Source organism: Pezoporus flaviventris, unplaced genomic scaffold (genome assembly GCF_033815535.1).
Source record: "Pezoporus flaviventris isolate CSIRO_AGI_PZ_B2104156 unplaced genomic scaffold, CSIRO_AGI_Pfla_v1 ptg000066l, whole genome shotgun sequence".
Taxonomy (NCBI): domain Eukaryota; kingdom Metazoa; phylum Chordata; class Aves; order Psittaciformes; family Psittacidae; genus Pezoporus; species Pezoporus flaviventris.
This window is the reverse complement of record NW_026892614.1, coordinates 9,709,834-9,733,103: the sequence shown is the minus strand read 5'-3', so window position 1 is coordinate 9,733,103 and position 23,270 is coordinate 9,709,834. Positions and strand designations below refer to the sequence as shown.

The 23,270-nt window shown below is 40.3% G+C and overlaps 1 protein-coding gene across 4 annotated transcripts in view; it reads left to right on the top strand.

Moving 5' to 3' along the window:
* Positions 1-437: 437 nt before the first annotated feature.
* Positions 438-23,270, top strand: part of CHRM3 (cholinergic receptor muscarinic 3) — a 273,296-nt gene continuing 250,463 nt past the window's right edge. For 2 of the 4 annotated variants that reach the window (XR_009746557.1, XM_061471186.1), the window contains exon 1: positions 600-740. The gene's annotated coding sequence lies outside the window, so the exon portion shown is untranslated. Of the gene's footprint in view, positions 741-23,270 lie in introns of all 4 variants that reach the window. The other 2 variants (XM_061471189.1, XM_061471188.1) reach the window with 2 other exon arrangements.

The following is a 23,270-nucleotide window of genomic DNA, read 5'->3' as shown; positions in this document are numbered from 1 at the left end:
GGAAAAAAAAAAAAAGAGACCGTTGCAGACTAATGGAAGACTTCCCTTCTCCGCACAGTCTCATTTCGGTGAGTCCTTTCTGCCCCGCAGGCAGTTTGCAAAGGCAGGGGATGGTTTCTGTAAACCTCTGTTTTGAACGCCTGCACCCAGGCGCGGGGGGCGCGGGCAGAACTCCTCCGCGCCACCCCAAGCAGAGTCCCACCGCTTCGGGGCCGCTGCGGACCGCCGGACACCCGGCATCGCGCCTCGGTGGCCACAGACCCTCCGCGGTCCCCTGGATGCCACCGCCTCCGCGCGCCCGCTGGGGCAGCCCCAGGGGCACCCACCCGAACCGAGCTGGGCCAGAGGGGCGGGGCTGGGCCCTGTGAGGTCAGCGGCGGGTGGGCCAATGAGCAGCGCGGCGGAGTCAGGGTGCTCCTCGTGCGGTGGTTGCATGGGGAGGGTGGCAGCGGCCAGCGCAGGGCGAGGGGTCCCGGAGCATCCCCGCCCACCCGGCGGGCGAGACTGAGGGTGCCGCTGCCGCTCCCGCTGCCCCTGCCCGGGCGGGCACAGGTGCGCCGGTGGCGGCGGGAGCGCAGCGCCCTCCTCCCGGCGGCGTCCGGCGGGGGATGTGCCGGCCACCGGGGGCGCGCCGCCCGTGGGAAGCGCGCTCCTAACGCCACCTGGGCGCCGCGGGAAGCGCCCGGCTCGGCTCGGCGCGGAGCGGAGCTGGCGGCGCAGCGTCGCCGGGAACCGGGCAGGTAGGAAAATAAACGCCGGTTTGGGAGGGTCTGAGGGGCTTTTGTTTGTGTTTCCTCTTTTATGCGCGGGGTGCCGGTGGAGGGGAGCGGCGTGCGGGACCACCCGGGCTAACAGCGCAGCGGGGCTCCCCGCGGAGAAAGTTGCGAGAATGGTCCTTGCGGCGGGGCGGCTTGGGGAGCCGCAGTACCCTCCTGCTGCTCCCTCTCCACCCGGGTTGGGGGGCTGCACTTGGGGCTGCGGAAGCGGCGGCAGCCGCCGGGGGCTCCTCGGACCGCGGCGGGGCTGCCCTCCCTGCAGGGGTTCGGAGGAGAGGCCGGTTTGCTCAGCGAGGCGAACTGCCGGCCGCCCCGCCGTGCTCGCTTATAAGCTCGCCCCTCCGGTGGGTCCGGGGACCGCGGTCGCACAGCACGACTGTCCCGTCCTGTGGCGGTTCGCACCGAGAGCTCCGGAGCTCGGTTAGACGTGATGCTAGGTGCTGGGCTTATCGTGCGGGGCAGTGCGGCGGTGCGCGGTTCCCCCGGCTGGTCAGTGCCCCACCGCGGCTCCGCGCACTGTGCGGTGTGCCTCCTCTTCTCTGGATCAGACGCAGCTCCTCGGGGCTACGTCCCAGGGTGCGGGCTGCCATTCAGCGGGAGTTAGGGAAGCTATCGGCAGGCAGGGTGTGCGCTGCCAGCGCACCCACAGGAGCGTCTGAGGCAGAGCCCAAGTATTTACTGAAAACCAGATCTAGCCGTTGTGGAAGTCTCAGGGCTCACGTGTGCAGGGCTATGGATCTGCTCTTGTGGGTGTTATTGCTGATTAACGGCCTTCTGGTTGTCTGGGATTACTTTTGGAAAAATGCAAATCCCAGCAAATATCTGTGCTGACCATATATAGCAGTAGTCACAGACAGAACTGTAACTTCAATATTGCTGACACACGTTGAGAAACTTTGAAAAATAGCAAACAAAAGCCAGGGGTATGTCCTGAGGCTGTTTTTGCCCAAGGAATAAATTGTCATGTGTTTACACCCTACACTGACTGAAATGTTAATACTTTTTATTTGCATGCCTATATGCTTCAAAGCGAGTGAATGCTGTATTGGTTTTATTTCATCTGCTTCTGTATATTTAATCTGACAGTGTTTGGTTTTCTTACTTGTGTTGGATCAGGACTGCAGCAGGTAACGCTGCTTTGTCGAGAATGGAAGCCCGGTGGCTTTCGGAAACATGTCTCAGCACTGAAGCAAGCTGGTCACTCGTACCGTAGCAAGTCTCCATGGCATGAAGAAGTATTGCAGGCTTTATCTGATGCTGTGTGTCTTAAAAAGTTTTCATGTTTTTCTCTTTTTTTTTTTTTTAATTTTTCTTTATTTTTAATAGTTCTGTTATTAGCAGAAGTTTTTACATGTACATTGTTGTCCTGTAAAGCAATATGAAGATTGAATTTTCCAGTGCTGAATTTCATTCAAAGTGATGTATTTTTACTTTAGTGCTGTTTGCGTGTTAAGAGGGTAACCAGCTTTATGGAACAAGAATGGTTGACTTGAACTGAAACACTGAAAACCGTTCTCTTGGACTGTACTGGATGTAGCAGTTTTGTTTGATTTTTAGTAGCAAAGCAGTGAAATACTCCGGGGATAATCCAGTATGAAATGCATTTGACTTGTTGCCAGCTGTATCAAAACAGGTTGCAAGTTTTCTTCTACCAGCTGCACTCTTCCACCTAACCCAGCAATTCAGTTTTGTAGCCTTTCATGTTTAATTCACAAGAAATACAACCTAATTCATTGCAGAAACTGTTGTGAGGTGCAAATTCATGTCACTTTTCAAGTAGATGAATAGTAACTTGGAGAGGGAAGCCAGTTGCCTACTTTGTATCATGCATCTGTATATTGTCAAATGCAATCCATTTGTACTTCTGTTACTGAAAGAAATTTAGATTTCATCTCAGTCATAGTAATGTAGTCTGCATCCCACAACTTATCAATGTATTTTAGAGTAGCAGTCTCAGAAGTAGTTTTTTGTGGTGAAAACCAGCTACGACAATATAAAATATCACAGGCATAGTGCTCAATGGGTGTCTTAAATTACACTTTGAAGTATTAGTATTAAGAATAAAAATGTCTTGGTTAATTTGTAAGCTGGTCTAAAAAGTTATCACACGATGCTTCATTCTAAAACTATAGTTGCTGCTTTAAAACTATCCAACCTCCTTTTCTTGAATTAATGTTTGGATTTTAGTGTTATTAATGTTTTCAGGATCAAATCCTGAATGCTAAAGAAAAAAACTTGTGAGGACTAAGGCAGAAATTTCTTCTACATAACTATTACAACTTTATGGTTCTTACGTTTACACCTTTCCTTCTCCTCCAGTCTCAATTTTAGCAGACAGAAAGCCTAAATGCATACTTTGTGCTGGCAGTTACTGTGCTTACAGAGTGTTATGTGACTCAAAGAGGAAGGGGAAGTGGTGCAAAAGGTGCTTGACACTAGAAGAGAGTTTGAAGTGATCTGGATGACCTTAAGTAATTTTGTCCGTTATCATATTACAGCTTATTTGCCCTTAAGAAGAGGTAGTGCTCTGAGGATAAGACAAAGTGCCTGTGAGATACTTGAAGGCAATGAAAGCTCTGCTTGCTGCATGTAAATGCATGGTTGCTGAGTTTAGTACCTAATAGGATAGAACAGTTTACTAATATTATTAGTATCCCTGACTGTAGTGGCAGCATTTCATTTAATGAAGACATAATTTGGCTTTAAAATAAGGAGCAGTATGGATAAGGATATGTGGGAGAGGATACGCAATGCCATCTCAGTATCCTCAGCTGTTTGTGAATATGTAATAGATGTTTAAATGGATCTGTAAGTTTGGAATGAAAAGAAAAAGTCTGGTTAACACTAAAAGTAGTTCGATTTGCGAATTCGTTCAACAGTGTTGCTGTGGCCTCTGTAACTTCATTCTGTGTCTTCATTCAGTAGAAGAACATCAGTTCTTCTAGGCTGCACGGCTGCTGTAGCATGTGAAACTGTCAGAGATGCTGAGCAGGGTGTATATCAGCTGCACCTCTAGATGCGCAAACTGTGCCTCTAAGTCCATCCAGCAGAGAGTGTTGTAGAATATATATTGTGGTACGTTCCTGATAGGAACCCCCCACCTGTTGGGGTGCAAAATGGAATAAATGAATTTAGTATAAGCATTGCATGCCAAATTTAGAATGGGATTTCATGCTTCGGAGTTGTTTATGTTTTAAGAGACGATAAGAGCATGCTGCAACACTCTACTCCTTGTGCCTTGGTTGAGTGCCATCAGAACACAACTTTCTGCATGCAGGCCTGGCTAGGAGATTGAGTGAGGACAAGGAAAAGCCATTCTACTTGATTCTCTAATTGTTGAAATTACTGTGTGTAAAATAGGAGAGGATGGAAGATTAACCCTCTCATCTATTCCAAGTATGCGGTTTCTTGGTGGAGGCACCAATTAGGGTAAAGGAAAGTAGGCTTAAGTGAATTTGTTTATTAAACATTTGTAAACTAAAGGCAAGGTCTTTTCTATAGTTGGATTTTTTTTTGAAAACCAAAAGATGTAATTTGTGTTATGAATGATAAATTTTCAGTTGCTGAAATGAGAGCTAGAGGCGCTTTGATACTTCTGGAAATCAATCTTGATAGAGATAGTTACAGAGAAATATTTAATAATACAGCTACAGTATGGATTATGGGAAAATGTTTTCCTGGATATGATTCAAAAATGTGGCCACTTGTCAATGCCATTACCTTTCCTCCTCTGTTTTCCGTGTTTTAGTTCTAAAGTTGGAGCAAACAAACCCCCATCTGAAAACATTCCTGCAAGCAAATTCAGGATTGGTTTGTTTTTTATTTTGCTAGATGCAATACAGCAGTGTAGCCACAGTACTGAAAGAGCTCCATGCAAATCAACCATCTCATAATTTGCCCAGTCTCTGTTGCGAACACTATGACTGGTATTGATTTCCAATAGGTTGTGGTTGCTTTGCTAGTTTGTAGCAAGTTATTGTCAGGGTAGTGAATGTGGTTGGGTGATACAGGATTGTCCAGTTGCATCCAGCAGTTGATGGAATTGTGCTCTAAAATGAATATTTCTGGTTTTTTTTGTTTTTTTTTTCCCTCTTCTGAATGACAGGGCAGGGTGTGATGATGTGTAAGGATAATCTTTCACCATGTGTGAATGATAACCTGTCCTTCTGCATTCCCAGTATATCCCTATGGGAAAAGATTAACTGTGACATGCAAAGGGTTGTAATACAAAATGTCAGAGGTTTCCCACTTGTAAATTCATAGAAGTTTGAGAAATTTTTTTTTTTTTTTTTGGAAGGGTTTAAAAAAGAACAGGCAGTTTGGAGTTTCCAACACATGCCTCTGCTCTGCCTCACTTCTGTTAAAGAAAATGATCTGATCACAATACCTGTGGTTGGGTAAGGTGTATTATGCAATGTTGTATGCCTGCTTAGCTCTAGCTGTGTTCATTTGTACTGTTCCATCCCATACTATCTTACTTGACAATATCAGGTGTACTGGAGCCATATGCCATGAAGGCTGTTCATGTGCCTTACAGCTCTATGTGAGATGTAAAGGGACCCTTTGCAGGTCAAGTCTGCAGTCCCCTTATACTAATGTCCCTGTCTCACAGGGTGCCATTAATTGTGAAGGGAACCTCATTCCTGTGCTCTCTTAAGGATTTCCTGAAACACAACAGGGGCTGGGTCCATCTGAGGGTGTTCAGGCAGCAATGTTCATGCTGCACATACTGAAGCATGAAATACCCATTATGCTTGGTTTTATAGCTACAAGCTCTATATTGATCACTTGTGCAAAATCTTACTGCTTTTTTTTTGGCCAGAAGCCTTTTAGCACTCTACCGTGTTTCTCTCATAAAAATTAATAGTACTAATTGCCACTTCTTTTATCATTAATTTCTGAATCAACACAAAGTATTGCTATAGCAACAAATCCTTTCAAACTTCACTGGAGACAATTAGTAGGAAAATTCAATCTCAGGATGTAATATGCACAATAGTAAGGACTATTCAAAGGATTAAGAAACTTTCTTTTTGAAAGGGGAGTAATGCAGACACGCAAAACTATCATGGAAGAGTAGAACTTGAAAATTTTCAGAATTATCTTTTTATTAATCATCTCCAGTTGCTGTACAAAGGTGCATACTTGCTTCTAACAAAATAATTAAGAGCATATTGTGTCTCCTCAGACATAAAATTCATCACCCTGTGGAATACTGCAGAGTTTTATCTCTGATAATGATGTTTCGCCACAAACTGCTGCATCTTCTCTCAAAGGGTGTCTGTTCTTCAGTCCTGACAGTGGATGTGCGGGAAAGCCCTAAGTAGGTTTCAGGATTAGTTGGACATCAAACAGTGCAAATTTATGAGGTCAAGATTAGATGGTACTTTATCTTACTTTTTTTGCCAGCTGAAACATCCTTCTCTCTTTCATTGAAATAGATTGCTGTTTGCATTTTACCTTGTCATCTCTCTTGATAACAGGCAAACAAGGGAAGTTATCCATATACATGCACACACACACGAAACAGAAGGCATAAGGGACATGGAAATGCGAAATACCTGAGGAACAGTGGAATAAAATGGAACTGTCTTGGACTGTGAGTCCATGATTGGTGTTATTATCTGTGATAGATTGAGGTAGTGAAAGGTTATAAATTTTTAGGAGGAGCTAAGTTTCTCAGGATGTCAGTTGCAGTGGAAGAAGGGAGCATATGCTCCCTTCCTTATGTGAAGGGAATATAAGGACAGGTGAAGAGTAAGAACAAGGAAACTGTAAATTAAGGAAATTAAGAGGATAGTCAAAGGAAGAATAGTGCTTGTAGGAGGCAAGTCTGAAGGGGCCTATGACTCTTGCATATATACAGGACAAAGAAAATAAGATGAAGGGTAGAAGACCCAGAAAAATGGAACAACATAACTCCAGGTGCCAAGGGAAGAGCCTGACAGTAGCATACATTCTGGATGTGGCAGGTTTCTGATTGATGTGTAGACTCTTGCTTCATCTTATGCAGTGGGTGATGGTGCTACAGCAGATGTCAAGGCTGGTGGTTCTGTGTATTGTTAAAGTATGTTTCCTTATATGTAGTGCCCCTGACGCCCACCAGACATTCTCTGTTAACCTTGCAAGTAATAACTGTAAAAGGCAAATACTGAAAATGCAGTTACATGCAAAGCCTCAGCTTTGTCTCGTCAGAGCAACTCTTTTGGAGAGCCCACTGGAGCCCTCTGCACAGTCAAATTACCTTTTTCAAGCAGTCAAAGCCTGAAATTTCTCTTCAAGTTGTATCTCTTGGTTGTTCCTTTTATTAACATAACGGTCTGGCTTTGTTAACTGGGAAACCTTAAAGAAAATTCTGTAATAAAAGCTAAAACAGCATTACAAAAGCCTATAGTGAAGAAATGCTGAGTGTATTTTACTTCCAGGATTCTTGAAAGAAATCGTCCTTGGGGTATCTATGTATGTAAATATCTTTCTAAAATACTTACTACAGAAAGAATATCCCGTTAAATAGAGAATGAGCAAACTCACTTCAAGTGTCTCTTAAGGAGGACTGGAAAACCAAAAAATAAAAATTGGAGTCACATCTTGGCTCTGGAGTGCTAAGATAAATTCGGGAAGATTTAAATCTAGTAAAGAGGGTTAGGGTTGGATTTGTGTGGCAAGGTTTTAGTAGCGGAGGCTACAGGAATGGCTTCTATGTGAAGCTCCTAGAAGCTTCCCCTGTATGGGATAGAGCCAATGCCAGCTGTCTCCAAGAGAGACCTGCCACTAGCCAAGACTGAGCCCATCAGTGGACAGTGGTAATTCCTCTGGGATAACATATTTAAGAAGGGAAAGAAAAAAGCTGTACAGGAGCAGTTGCAGTCATAAGAGAGGAGTAAGAATATATGAAAGAAACAGCCGTTTTGGCTTGTTTAATTGCAGCACATGTTTCACACTCATGATGATACCGATGTTTTCGGTTGTTGCTAAGTGATGTTTACCCTGACCAAGGACTTTGTGAGACTCATGCTCTGCCAGGGAGGAGGGGAAGCCAGGAGGAAGCAGAGACAGGACGCCTGACCCAGACTAGCCAAAGAGGTATTCCATACCACAGCACTGCACCAGCTACCAAGAAGGAGAAAAATGACTGCTACTGCTGAACCCAGGACACAGCTCTGCAGACACCAAGGTCATTGTAGGAGGGGAGGGGGTGCTCCAGGTGCTGGAGTAGAGATTCCCCTGCAGCCTGTGGTGCAGACCATGGCAAGGCAGGCTGTGCCCCTGCAGCTCATGGAGGTCCATGGTAGAGCAGATCTCCATTTGCAGCCCATGGAGGACCCCACACTAGAGCAGGGGGATGCCCGAAGGAGGCTGTGACTCTGTGGAAAGCCTGTGTTGGAGCAGGCTCCTGGAAGGACCTGTGAAGAGAGGACCCTACCCAGAGCAGGTTTGCTGGATGACTCATGACCCCGAGGGGGACTAGAGTCCACGGGAAGGACCCATGCTGAAGAAGTTTGTAGAGGACTGTCTCCTATGGGAGGGACCCCATGCTGGAGCAGGGAAGGGTGTGAGGAGTTCTCCTGAGAGGAGGAAAGAGCCACAGAAACAAGGTGTGATGAATTGACCACAATTGCCATTCCCCATCCCCCTGCGCTTCTGGAGGGGAGGAGATGGAGAATTTGGGAGTGAGCTTGAGCCTGGGAAGAAGGGAGGGGTGGAGAGGTGTTTCTGAGATTGTTTTTTTATTTTCTCATTCCCCTATTCTGATTTGATTGGTAATAAATTAGATTAAATTTTCCCCAAGTCAAGTCTGCTTTGCCCGTGACAGTAACGAGTGAGTGTGAACTGTCTTTGTCCTTAACCTGACCCATAAGCTTTTCATTGTGTTTTCCTTTCCTCTGTCCAGTTGAGGAGGAGGAATGACTGAGCAGCTTGGTGGGCACCAGGTGTCAGCCATGGTCAACCCACCACAAAAGGTTTCTAAAAACAGCAGTAGATTTGTACGTCCTTGGGAAATGGTAGGAGATAAAAGAAAAAAAAAAAGGCCTCGTGGATTTAATACATAGAAAAATTTCAGTTAACCTTTAAAGATTTTCAGCTGCAGTCTGTCTAGAAATTTCTGAAATTATTCTGCAATTATGGCAGCTTGAACTGGATCTTATGGGCAAAACTTGAACTAAGCTAAAATTTTTATGAATTTGAACACAAACCTGTTGTGATTATTTTTGTTTAATGTCCAAGCTCTTTGGAAACTGTTGAGTCTTTTTGTGTGTTTGTTTGGTTTTTGTTTTTTTTTGTTTTGTTCTGGTGTTAAACAGAGTGATCAAAGATATTGGAGATTTATTTTACTGGTAAAAATTTCATAGAAGTAATCAAGTCTAATTTTCATTATGATTCTGAAGATCATATTTTATATGAGGTATGTTTCTTGTAAGCACAATCAAATCATTCATTGTTAAAAACACATTCTTATGAGCTGCAAAGAGTTTTTTACTTTTCCATTCAGTTCGGGGAAGAAAAATGTCATTTGTCACATTCATTTCTGCATTCAGCATGATATATTGCCATCTGTGAATAAAATACTGAAGCTGAATAGGTAGCATAATTCTCACTAGAGTGTTGTAGTCTGTTCCCATGCCTCCTCCCCAGATCACAATATTAAGTTCTAAAAAATGAAAATGATGATTCTGGAAATACTTTCATTCCCGAAGAATGCTAAGAAAACATGGATCTAGTTTTATAGGTTTGTACTGAACATTTTCTTGGATTAGGTTGAACCCCCCACCCCCCAAAGTGTAGGACTTGAAGCCACTCATTTAAGTAAGTGTATGTCGAGTCCACCATCCAGAAACATGGTTCAGTAAATAGGTATTTGCAGTGCGGAACTGTTGCGAAGCACCACATGCTGAAGCTTTTCAGGGCACTTGTGAGCAAATCTGCTGCTGCCAGGAGCAGCTTTTGAATTATGGGTATAGTAAAAGAAAACTTTCAAATGCTTGAAATAGAAGAATGAGGATTATGCGACTTGTTGGCTGACAGCAATGATCAGGAGATCCATTAAGATCTGGGAATAGCTGAAGATGTTGAGGCCTAAAAAACAGATATGATCTCAACTTATTTGAAAAGAAATAATACACACAAAAAAAGCAGACCTCACCTACTCTGTTTTCCACAGCATTAGCACACACACAAAATTCTAACTTGCAGTCATATTTGCAAGCTAAGAAAATTAAGGTTCAAAGGTAAATGTGGTCAGATCTGTTGTTATTAAGAAGAAAATACTGAAATTGAAACAATTTGTAATGTACTGATTACTTTTTAATGAAGCTGAATGTCTGATATCTAATAACTTGCCAATATCAGCATGCGGAGGTGTTATCCTTTTTATATCAGTTTGAAATTTTCCATGGTACAGCGAGTCATACAGGTGACCAGTATCTTTCTCTGTGTCAGATCTCATCAACTTATTTCACTTGGTACATTAGTTGCTTGATTGATTTGTTTCTAGGAATAATGCATTCGTTTTACAACAGCTACACAGTTTTGTTTCTGCTTCTCTTAAATTTAGTTGCTGTTACTATTTCTATAACTGTTAAGGTTCCTTTAAAAAATCCAAAACCTCATCCTTTTGTTTTTATAAGGTGGGAACATTTCCTTGATATGGCTTATGTAAAGGGATGGGTAAGAATTTATTTGCATTGTATGTTGATTTATATGACAAGAACAGTTGAATACTGAGAGCTCTTGTGTGGTTGTGTGATTTGCATGACTTTGATCCTGCTTTCCATATTGTAGTTGGAACCAGGCATTGCAATGCCATAAGGTGTTTCTGAATCTTAATGTTGACATAAAACCGTAAAATTTCAAGATTGTTCCTTTCAATTACTCAGAATTTCTTTATTGACCATGTGTTTGAAACTGTGGTAGTGTTTGGTTTTTGGTTTAGCAGCTATTTTCCATCATTATGTATTTATTTTTTACTATATGAAAATTCCTTTTGATTGCCTTTCACTGGGTTTTTCAATTGGTAATGCTGCTGCTCCTGATCTCAGTTTAAACAAATGCAAGGCCTTTAGTGCCAACTCCCCCCCCAACTCCCCAAGCTTGGATGCCAAATGTCTTGGATTATTAATGATTGAGAGCAATGAATAGATGCAGAAAAGGTTCACTCATCGTGCTTGGCTAACTCATGCAGAAGGTTATATCTAAAAGGAAAAATATTCAGAGGAGGCACTATAGAAATGTTCATAAATTTGATGGTTGTATGAATATACCACCTGGCTGTGTTTCTACCTTAGTTAAAGATGTGGTTTGACACCTAGCACTGTTAAGCTAGAGGTCTGGGGGTTTTTGCTTGTTTTTTTTTTTTTTGTTTGTTTGTTTAGGGTTTTTTTTTGTTGTGTGTGGGGTTTTTTTTGTTTGTTTGTTTGTTTTTTTTATTTGGACAGACAGATTTTACTTCGGTCTGTATTTCACTTTTCTTTTTTAACGCTTCTTCAAGAATGAAAAGTATATTCTTTTCTGCATGGGTTTACTTGTGCATGTTCTTTATAATAGGTTTTTTTTCTTTTTGTTTTTTGAGTTTTCCAGTAGCTGTGATACAAAACCCCTCCATTTTTTTTTTTTTAAACCAAAGATATTACCTCTTCTAGTTAAAGTGAAGCAGAAATGCAAATTCTAGAAATAAGTGGCCAGTTGGTCTTATTTTGGCCAACAATGTGTGGAGTGTACGTGTGCAAAACATACTTCAAGGCCTGCCCTAATCAACTTAAGCAAAATAAATGGAAATAAATACCCCCAAACTACTTGCAGCAGTTAAATTAATTTAATTTAAATAAGATTAAAGCTATAATACGCATAGCTATTTTCATGTGAAGATAAACTTGAACAAAATTCTTCCTCTGATCCTAGTTCAGAGTAATAACCAGGCCAGAACCCTTCATTTGAGGGTTATGATTTCCCTTCTGAATTTCTAGTCTCCTCTGTTCTTCCTTCCCTCTCCAGTTCTTCTTGTTAGCTCTAAAAATTTTTCTTGTTTGCATGTTATTTGCAAGTTTGGTCTTGATGCAGTGAACTGCGCTTTATATTAAGACCCTTAGTTGCAAGAATCATAGAACTGGAACAAATATTCTAAATAGCTAATTAAGCATAAAATCATAAGAATAGAGGTTGCTATCTACAGCCTGAGGTAGGAATTTCTGGTTTCGATTGTGCTTGTTAATGGATCTCAAGTGAGGGGAAAAACATGAATCATTGGAGAAACGGCACTCATGGAATAGAGTTGAAGTACACAGATTAAACCCCAGTTGTACTATGTGTGAAGGTAAGAAAGTTGTATTCTGTGTCAGCCTGTAAGAGTGAAAGGTTGTTGATATAGTTTTGCTGTAATAAGAATAGGATTCATTATGGAGTTGTGATGTTTCAGCATATTTTCAGCAAAATTTGGACAGAAAGTTGATTGAGTGCTGAATAATATACAGAGCAAAAAGCTGAGCATCTGGTGACTTTTATTAGTTAAGCAGTTTTCAACAGCTTTAACTCAGTGTTTCAATGATATTACTAGATTGCTAGACTGCACCCTTACTATCTGGATTCAGTTAAACATTACATCCACTTGAGCTGTTACAGTGGATGTCACTCAGATACCATGCAGTAAAGAATGCTTTAAAATGGATAAATGACTGTATGTTAAAGCTTTGCACAGTCAGCTGTATGTAGCAAAATAGTTATTATTTGCCAGTCGTCTGAACTTTATCTAAATTGTTGGCCATATGAAGTTAACTACGATTTCTGGTTTTGGCAAAGAAATCATTAAAATGTGAAAGGTATTCCTGAGTCTGTACTGCCACCAGAGATACAGTTGAATGTGCACAGTATATTTGACTGAAAGGCTAGTTTTGCTTTTGTAATTGCAAATATGGTGAACAAACAGCTGTGGAAGTGATAAATTGCAAGCTTTTATCCCCAAGAGCTTAATGTAAGGAAATGCAGGCTAGCATCTGGGTGGGTATCAGTTAGCCATATCTCATTAGCTCGCATTAACTTATGTCAATTTTTAGCTCCTCTAAAGTCATCTTTGCACAGAAAACCTGTTACACTCACCCGGGTTCTGCCAGCCCTAAGAATTTTAAATACCTTTAAATAAGCCTTTTAGGCTTATTGCAGGAGGGGAGTATAAAATAAGGAGGCAGTATGTAGCCAGGCTATGTACCAGCTGCTTTGTTTTCCTTCTGCACACCCTTGTTGTCCTACACTACTGTGTTCCTTCTGTATTGCTTGTTGATCTTCCTGAGATGAAAGTTACTGAAAATGTCACCTGAGTGTTGCAGTTTCCATATTGCAAAAGCAAATGTGTAAGTATTGAGTTGTGAATTCCCATGTTGATATTTAGAAGCTTCATCTGTCAGTCGTATATTTCAGGAGTTCCTTGAAATGTTGTAATGAGAGTTGATCTTAAATGTGCAAAACTTAATATGCTATAAAGCAACTTTGTTACATAATAAATTCAGTACTGAAACGTGAGAGAAATAACTCTGGACTGAGGAATTTTATTCTTCTGACAAAGCCTGTAAAATTTAGTCAACTAGCTCCAGTCAAGGGAACTTACCTGATTTTTTCAGACATGACTGATAGATCTCTGCAGTTCCATAACAGCTATATTACCACCTCAGAAAACTTTTAAGTTTTTTAGCTTAGGCAGCAGATGGACACAATACTGTCTAATTTTCACAGAGTTAGTGCTGTGGGATTTCCCCTTGACTGTTCCTGTTAATTCTCTTTGTTTAGTTAAAATTCAGAGAAAGATGAGGGCAGTTATCTGACCACAGAGACGGGCTGGCCACCCAAGAGAGTTTAAAGCTTATAATAACTCCAGTCAATGGGGAGGAATTGGAAAAGTTTAAGTTTTTGTCATTCACGGATTTGAAGTGGCAGTTCTTTAAATCATCAGCGCTGCCATTATGCTGTGAAAATCTAGATAGGTATTTTCAGTTTACACAAGACAGTAGGAGTTGTCTGATAGTGAGGGGCTGAGAGCCTGGAGGCAATGTCAGGCATGAGATAATGGGAGGTGGTGTTAAAATGGTCCACTAGCACGTATTCCTGACTTGGACATGTGTAAGCATTCACACAGGCACCTCTCAATGAGGGAGAAATACCAAGATTTGACTTCTGGAAGCCTTTGCATATACTCTTTAACGTGACTCCATCATGGCAGGACACATCTGTATCTCAATACACTTGTGAGTTTGTAAACTGCTGGTTACTGAATCCCTTATGCAACCAAGTGTTTCATTTTTGTGCCCCCTGAAAAATGGAGATGTTAGTCTGCTTCAACAAAAAAACACTTCTGTGGCAGTTAATTCCATGAGACATTGACCATGAGGCAGGTCAAGTGCTGATGTTTTTTCCAGGTGTACCGCTAGAGGAAGTAGTTTGGAAGTGGGTTTTCAGTTTTCCAGCCATCTATTAAAGCTTTTTTCTTGAAGCTGTTTGTTATTTCTGGGGCTGTGCTGTATTTCTCAGTGAACTGTAGGGCTGTAATAGTCAAAGATTTCCCTAAGATGGGCTGCTGAGCAATCCTTCAGTGACAAATTAAAGTCAGTACTGCTGTGGGTTACTATAGCAGGTGTTTCACCATTATAATGTGAAATCAGAACTAAACTGAAGTCAGAACCGTAAGTATGTCACAGGAGAGAAGTGAATCATGTATGTTAGAGAAAAAATGAGAACGGGTAATTGTGGACTAAGGTATTTGGGAGCTCATGCTCCCAGAAAAGGTAGAATTAGGGTTGATACTGGAAGATTATAGACTTTCTCTATATTTTGAATCACATAACAGATCAGAAGTGAAGTGTTTTCTCCCTTAAAGTCAGGGATAGTACATTAGCAGGCAGTTTTCTAGCTCACGTGGATCACAGTGACAGAGCAGTTTTGAATTGCATAGATTTGCCAGTGCTCCTGTGCCCAAATCTGTTGCTGTAATCAGAGTGGAAAGGATTTTTCTGTATGCTCACACAAATTAAGTCCTTTTTTGTTTGTTTGGTTTTTTTTGTCTATGAGTCTGTTCTGTGCAAAAGGGATTCCTGTGCTCAGCCTCAGTTGCAGACTACTTCACCACCAGAAGTGCAATCGTCAGGCAAGCCAGCAGAAAGGGTGAGAACATGGACAGCAATTGCCAGACCATTGCAGTCCATTAATTTTGCCTTAATTATACTTTGGTTCATGATTAATGTAAGTCATTGCTGCCTGGTCACGTTGTAGATCATGCTGAATATTGTACAATGACAAGCACAACTCCTCTGAGTCATTTTGACACCGTGGCTTAAACAATCATTGTTTAAACAGGGTAAAGAAACTGTTTATTTTAAAAATGTTTCCAAGAAGTCCTAATCCCCTTTTGGGGTAAGTGGAAGAGTTTCTGCTATGGGATTGCTTGTAACTGTAGAAAGAAGTCAGGTTGAATGCTGAAAAGGGAACAGAAAAGGTGCTTTCTCAGCAAGTAAAGTGACAAAATTTCTTTAGATTGGGTAGATTTGCCTTTTTCACCCAAGGGCTAGGTGGAATGTCTTTGCAGGTCAAGAGCTGAGTTGATCAGGCTAAAATGTGTTATCAGAAGACTTTGGGTCAGGAGTGCTTAGAAGCATCCTAGCTCAATGCCTACACATCCTACTGTGGTAGGAGCCTCACAGAGCAAGAAGGAAGAAATCATTAACTTAGTATAGATCATTCATTCACCATACAAGGTAGCATTACATGCTTTGTTCTAATGAGTTCTGAATGTTGTTGTGGTCAAGACTAGCCCAAGCATCTAGCTGTTCTGGTTTGCATTGTTTGCAGGTCATGGTTACATCTTGGGTAGCCAGCTAGCATCCATCTGAGCAAGAGCTGCAGCCTTGCTCTCACATCCCTCTTCTTTCCTTTGCAAGCATCCCTCTTTCTGTCCTACTTGCAAGTCAGATGTTTTCTTCATATGTTTCATATCATATGGCTTAGCTTCAGTGGGAGGTCCAGTGCTGGTGTCCCAGGAAGACAAGAGCTGAAGTGCCTTGGCAGATGGCTGTTCTGTATTTGTGCCCTTTGCTTTCACCGCACAGACTACTGAGCAGCCCTCAAGTGTCACACTTTGCCCTGGGGTTTTCAGGGGAACTGAGGCTACCAATCCTTTGCCTGGAGGCATTTGACTATAAAATGCAGACATCCTGGAGCTACCTCACAAGCAGCAGGGCTGGAGCATAGCTGGAACTGACAGTCTCTGTATGCTTTGTTCCTGTGCATCATCCAAAGGCTTTGGAGAAAAGCCTTACCAAGGAAGACCATACAGTCTCAAATTTGAATGCTCTTGGGAAGTCAGAAATGTATGCTTGAATGCATAGGTTTAATTCCCTGCTGCCTTTGAGGATACTTTTCAACCTGAGTGATAATTGTAAACCCTGTTTACAAGAAAAGGCATGGGCTTTTCTTTCAAACCTAAGCCTTTATTTACATGCCTTTTCCTAGCTGGGTGAGTATAACATACTTGTTTGACAGAAAGTGATTCAGTTTGGTCTTTGTTTTGCCAGAAAAAAAATCTTAAGCAATAGTAATTCAGGTTGAAACTCCCCAAATTAATTAAATCTATTGGCATCACAGTTTAATTTAAGACAAAAAGATTTATACTTCTGTGTTTATATAAGAAACAATGCAAGAGGATTAAAAGTTGAGTCATTTCAAGACATGAAGCAAATTAAATTATTTGCTGATAAAATCACAGGGGGAAAATATATACAAAAAAGCCCCCAAAGCCAACCCAAACCCCTTCATGTGTAATCTTCATGGAGGTTAGATTTTAGGGAATTGTTTGTTTACTGGCACCTTGTTTCAGGAGCAGTGACTAAACACATGAACATATGCATATGTAAGCACCATTTTGCAACCCCTACTTCTTATTCCAGGAGTGCAGGAGTCTGGTAGGAGGTTCCATAAATGGTGAATGCTTTTCTCTTCAGTTTTAATTACATGTGCCTAGATGTAGTATGTCTTTAAAAGCTCAAAATTCCCTTCTTGTCATCACGTACACTTATGTGAGAGGATTTTGCTCATAGGACCACATGATAGCTTTCTTGCAGTGATGAGCACATGGGAGTAGGAGGAAAAGAGTTCTTTTCACTGTGCATCCTACATAATTGCATTTAAAATGATGGAATGAGTCAAGGCTAAGTTGTCTGGGCGTATATCCGTACTTATAGGTTAATATAGGTACAGTTGCATTTCCTAGATAATTTCCATATTCTTTTAAGGTGTTTGCAAGAATATGAAAATTGTATTCATTAATTTGACAATAATTGCTTTCTATCAGTAGTCAAAAATGTAACAGCAGACAGCTCTCCCCACTGTACCTTATTCCATGTACAACATACTTGAATAATTGGACCACAGAACCTGTTCCACTCTCTCATGTACATATATTCTTCATTGCCATCAAGGGATATCTCGGGGAATTTTGTTCTTGTGTGGAAGTAAACAAAAATGTTCTGCCTTTGCTATTTTAAGCAACAAGTGGAAACTTTCATAGGTGAAACAAAGAGTTGAAATGTAAACTGAAACAGCTTTCAAGTTGAAGTTCAATTTTGGGGTTATAAACTGCTTTTGTAAGACTTAACTGTAGCTTCATTGCTTCTTTTGGATACGAGTATGATTGCAAAGAACTGTTAGTTATTTCCTTGATGTGACAGAAGATGTGAATGCCTGTCTGAGGCAGCTTGAAACCGTCATTTTTTCATTCAGAATCTCTGTTGGCTTCTGTGGTGGGAACCAAATAATGAGAAAACCATTTGACTAAAAACTGCAACTGCCTACCGTGTTTTGCCTCATCTTTCTTTCATCCATTTTTTTTTGTCTCTTCTAAATGCTTTGTAAGCCTAGAGTCTAGAAAAAACTGTGGTCTCTCTCAAACCCATCTTTAGGTGCTGTTATGTGTTAAATGTATCCTTTGGTTTATGTGTTCTTTTTTTTTCAGGATATTGGCTTTTTACCCTCTGTCAAATTATAAACTGTAACAACTGGTATACCTCTTCTCAATTCATATTTTCAATTTGCTTTTAACTGAAGATAAGGTGCCTGCAATTGCATGTCAGGCTTGGTATGCTGCTCTGCTACAGAGATAACCTATTAGAGATACTAATCAGTGGCAGGGAGAGTCGTAAAATGATCATCTGAAGCTTGTAATGATCCCAGTTTGTCACTTTGGATACTGAATTGCCAGGTTTACTGGGGTGCCAATGTAGATCTGTGAGAAATAAGTTTAACAGCCTTTTGATCATCAGGTGCTTAACTGAGATGAATGAAGCTGGAATTGATTCAAATATTGTGCCCAGACTTTTCCAGCTGTCATGCTCAAGGAAAATTTGTACTGAACTCTTCCTCTGTAAGAGCCAATAGGAATTAATGAATTCATCTCTATAGAAACAGGGTGCAATTAAATTTAATATATTGGACTGATTTATTTTTTTTCTGATACCTGTGTAAAAAGCTTAAGAGAAAAAGCTAGTGGCTCTTATTAGCCGGGTACATGGGCATTGTTAGTGCAGCTCCAATTGCTTATATCTTTCGTGTTTGCAGCATCTGGGCAAGAACTGAGATGTAGTGGTGGGGTGTTTAGATTTTTGAGTTTGATTTTTATTTTTTTTTCCAAAGTTAATTCTTAGCATCATGTTAAATTAGCCTTTATTAGTGTTTATTTTTCCCAAAGTCATCTTTTTACTTTGCTGTTCTGAACTCTAAAGCCAAAATGGATTACAAGGCAAGAGTACCTGGATTAAAGTTCAGTTTATTTTGAGCCTAGAGTTACAGTACCAGTAGTAGAGCAGCTGATTCTAAACATTCAGTTTTTGGAAAACACTCCCACTTTAACATGGTTTGAATTTTCTGTGGCATGGTCCTTTCTCTCTCTTGTCTCTTCAAGTTCTGTTTTATTTAATTACCATTCAGAAAAATGAAAAGCTGCACCAGGTGAGCTAAAGATTTATAGTCTTTAATTTTGTGAACAGTGGAATGATTCTCTTGTCTTACATAGCTGGTTTAAACGATATATATTTTTATTACTAGCAGAAACCATTTTGAGTCAGAGCAAATATGAATTACTGTGTAATCTTAAGCAATATACTTATTGTACAGAATGTGTCTCCAATACTAACAAATGTTGTGTTTTAATAATCCATTCTGATATATACTTGAGAAATTATTGATACTATTAGCATTGCAGTAAGTTTTTTTTCTGTGAAACATGCGATACGGGTAATTCTTTGTTTCCATACCTCATACTAGTTCCTGAACTGGGCCAAATCATACTACAAGCATATTTGTGCTAGTCTAGTAATATCCATGTATGTTGAGATGAAGTGGAGGCAGGAGGAATGTTGTTGCTGTTAGAAGACTGGTTATGGCTGAAGCATAAAGCTTTCTGCTACAGCTGAACCTTTACAGACTATAAAGATCACCTCACCTTCCCCTGAAGCACAGCAGTATCTGAGGCAATACACAGGACACGAAAAATGTCCTATGACAGTTTGGTATATGTTGTGATGCATATAAAACTGCAGGCATGATACGGTTGTCTAAGATGAAATTTTGCTGCTAGTTCACATTAAGGATCATCTCTAAGAATGACATCAGATGTCTCGTTACAAGTAACTGTTTTTGAAAGTATAACTCGAAATTTCTACCTTTGTAACGGTTCTCGCTAACAGGCTCATGGGGTTTCGATGCACTATTGACACCCATGAATGGCAACTTCCATAAAGACAGCATTCCATGTACAGTGCTCAGTTCTCTTCCAAATACCTAATGCAAACTTTTTCTTGTTTCCTCTACCAAAGTTTGACTATGACATCTGAGAATTTGTTGTACCTTTTTGCACGGTGTGAAGCACCTATCTTACTTCTACTGTACAATGTTTTGCATAATTATGCTTCATCAATATATGAATTTGTTAAACACTTTGGAATGATATGAAAGCATTTAAGCTTTCATGTATCTTAAAAAAATCCTAGTCTTAAAGTAATTCACAGGTGAGAGATTGTGAAGTTGATAATTCTGTCCAGTTTATGTATTTATGTTCCCTTTCTTCTTAAGACTAGATGAAACTGGCTTCAGATAAGCAGTATAATTTGTTAATGCACATTAGAAAAGACCTTGAAACTTTTCCTCAACATTTCCTCATCAGTACACGCCTCTTGTTTTGTTACTATATAGTTATATTGGTAGTTGTTTTGCTAGAAAATGTTTTTACTTGACATGAATACCACTGTTTTTCGTCCTTGAATATGGTAGACTGTTTTTGTTTATACTACTAAAATATAAACAAAGGTTACATCCCTATATAGTAATCTCACATGTACACATATCTAAAAAATATGGTGTACTTTGCCCTTAATTTTCAATGTTTTTTCTTGAAAATCTGGTTAGTTTCAAACTACGTATTTCCCTTAATATATATATACTTATTAATAGAAAATAGGAACATAGTCTTTCAGAAGTAGAATACAGTAAGTTGAAAGAGAGATTTTTTTTTGAAAAATAAATTAGAAAAAATAATTTAAGATTTTTTTTCCTTAAATTTATGCTTTTATCTTATTGGATTAGTTTCCTGTGAAATAATAAATAATTACTTCAGTTTCAGATGTTCGTGGGAAAACTTGAAAATACTGATTAGAATCTAAGCCTTCAACTGAGGTTATGGCCAACATCTGGAATGACCTCTGAAGGTGCCTTTATCAAAAGTTAGCAGGTTTGTTTGGTTAGCTTAAAATTATATTGAAATTTAGTGCTCTTGGAAGTAATTTTAAAGTGATACTTTCAATTTATGGATGGTCTTTAAAGGATTTGTTGGGGGGATGTTTTATTTATTGGATAGAAGGGAAAGGAGGCATTTGTAGGTTTTCCTTTTTTCTTTAGTGCCTCCTGTTGTGTTCATGGTCTATATAATATAAATCTAGTCAATTTTGAGATTAGCATCTTAATCTCTGAGTAATTCTGGTAGATTATGAGAGTTGCTGTGCTGCCTCCAATACTGGTTGTTTTTATTTGTATAATACATGGCAATCTCTGCCTTTTTGTTGGGGTTTTTGTGTTTTTTTTTTTTCCTTTTTTCTTTTTTTTTGGTTGGTTGGTTGTTGTTGTTTGTTTTTTTTTGTGTGTTTTTTTTTTTTGTTTTTCAATTCATCCTGGAGCCAAATTCAACTGCAGCAAGTTCCATTAGTCTGCTCTGTGCCTATGCAGGCATACTTAAGGACCCACTAATGGAGACTTTGCAAGGTAAGGGTCTTAGCTTTAAGACATGGCGGGGTGCAGACCCCTCCTCTCTTCCAGTGTATTTTCATGTTACTATTCCTTTGAATAATTATGCTTTATGCCACTTTCTTCAGTCTCTAGTGAAAAACTGTATGCAACAGAAGAAATGAGCACCTAAAGCACAGTTCAGACAGAATTCAGGACTCTGTCTAAAGACATTTTTATCTTGCTTGTGAAGGGACAGAGACCAAAAATGTCTTGATATTCTAATATTCCCACCATTATACAGGGAAAGGTGAAACAGTGTGTAGAAGGCTGTATACCCAGTAGTACTCAGTGGTTTGGGAAGGGTGGAATAAAAAACCTAATGTTGTCTGCAGTGAATGAGCGTGAACTGTAGAGAAAAGGAAAGCATTAGGAAGCTTTCTGATTTTTGGCTTTTCTCTGTAAATTGAAGGAGAGCATTTCTTGCCTTGCCTTCAGACTTAACAAGACACAAAAGTGGCCCCAGTCATCCCTCCCTGAGATTTCTGGCTGCCATGGTAAGGACTTGAAAAGAGCTGGCTGAGACTGGAGCTGGGAAACCAGCCCAGCCTGTGCAGCCAAGAAGGGAAGGAAGGTCATGCATGCAAAGGGAAACTGCGAGGAGCCTCTGAGGTTCACATCACCTGCCTGGGGAAGAAAGATATAAGATCTGTCTCCTGTAACAGCTTGAAATGCTGAAAGCTGCTTCTTTGCTGGGCGATACCTTTACCTGTAGTGATTGGAAGGCAGCAGAAGTGGCATGGCTTTTCCAGTCCATGGGCCCTCATTGGGAAGGAAGGGAGCAGCTTCTGTTCCTTGCTTCCAGGCCAGGTTGTGCATTATTTCTAGTGAGTCCTAATATAAAATGCGTAAGCAGTCCCGGAAACAAAGAATGCAAGTTGGGAATGTGCTCATCACTTTATTGCACTAACTGCATTACCAATAAGGCATATGCTAAATGGATTAAGAATAGGCTGCCATCTCAACAGTGGCTCTTCAAAAAGAAGCCTGTCCATCTCTTCAGAACTTAAAATAATTTTTGTTAATTATCTAGAAACAAAGATGGAATCATTGACAATTATGCTGTCTACAATTTTTATCAAACCAATAAATAACTATGACAGTGAAATCAGAGGAGTTACATAGTTGAAGCAGCTGATTTCTAAAATTGAGGAAGTCAGACCCCAGTCATAGGTCTGGCAGTCACAGTCGGAAACACTTGGACTTTGAAAGGGCCAGTAACTGAGTTCATGTCCCCTAGGTGGTGCTGTAGAAGAAAATGCTAGTCATATTCATATATTCGTTATACATATATATGAGAATATACAAATAGATATAGGAATATATATAACCTGTATGATTCATAAATGTATATAGATATGGAGATTGGTGAGGCTAACCTTAGACAGTGTACCCATTTGGTATTCATATGGAAAAGAAGTGTTGGAGAAAGAAATGATCGAAAAGAGCTCATGAACCAGTTAGAAAAAAATGCTTCTGAATAAAAAAACTTCCAAGCTTAGTTAACTTCCAATCTTTGATTTGGTAGCAAACACAATAACAGTACAGAGGAATTTTGAGGACAGGAAGCCAAGACTTACAGCATTCTCCACTCTAGTGCTGCAGACAGCTGAAGGATGACTGGGAGTGAGGTTCACGTTTTAGCATTGGCAGGGACAAGTTACCAGAATCAGTGAAGGTTCTTCAGCCCTCAGCACTCCATCATGCCTCTGTGCTGTGCTGACAGATCTGCTCTGGCAAGCTAGCACTAGCAGAATTAAATACAGCAGAATAAATGATTGAAATGAGATTTGCAGCATTCAGGAGATCAGACAAAATCTTTGTGTAAAGATATAGTATTTTCTGACCTGAAATTAGATTAAATGTTCTTATACCTCAAAGGAGTATTCATGATGTTTTACAGTTAAATTGACTTGACCACTGTTGCAATAGGACAAGGGGTAATGATTTTAAACTAAAAGAGTGTGCATTCAGACTAGATTTAAAGAAGACATTTTTTACAATGAGGGTGGTAAAACACTGGAACAGGTTGCCCAGATTGGTGGTAGCTACCCTATCCCTGGATGCATTCAAGGTCAGGTTAGATTGGGTTCCTCAAAGACTTGTTCAGTTGAAGATTTCCCTGCTCCTTACATAGGGGGGTTTACCTAGATGGCTTTTAAAGGTCACTTCCAACCGAAACCACTCTATGATTAA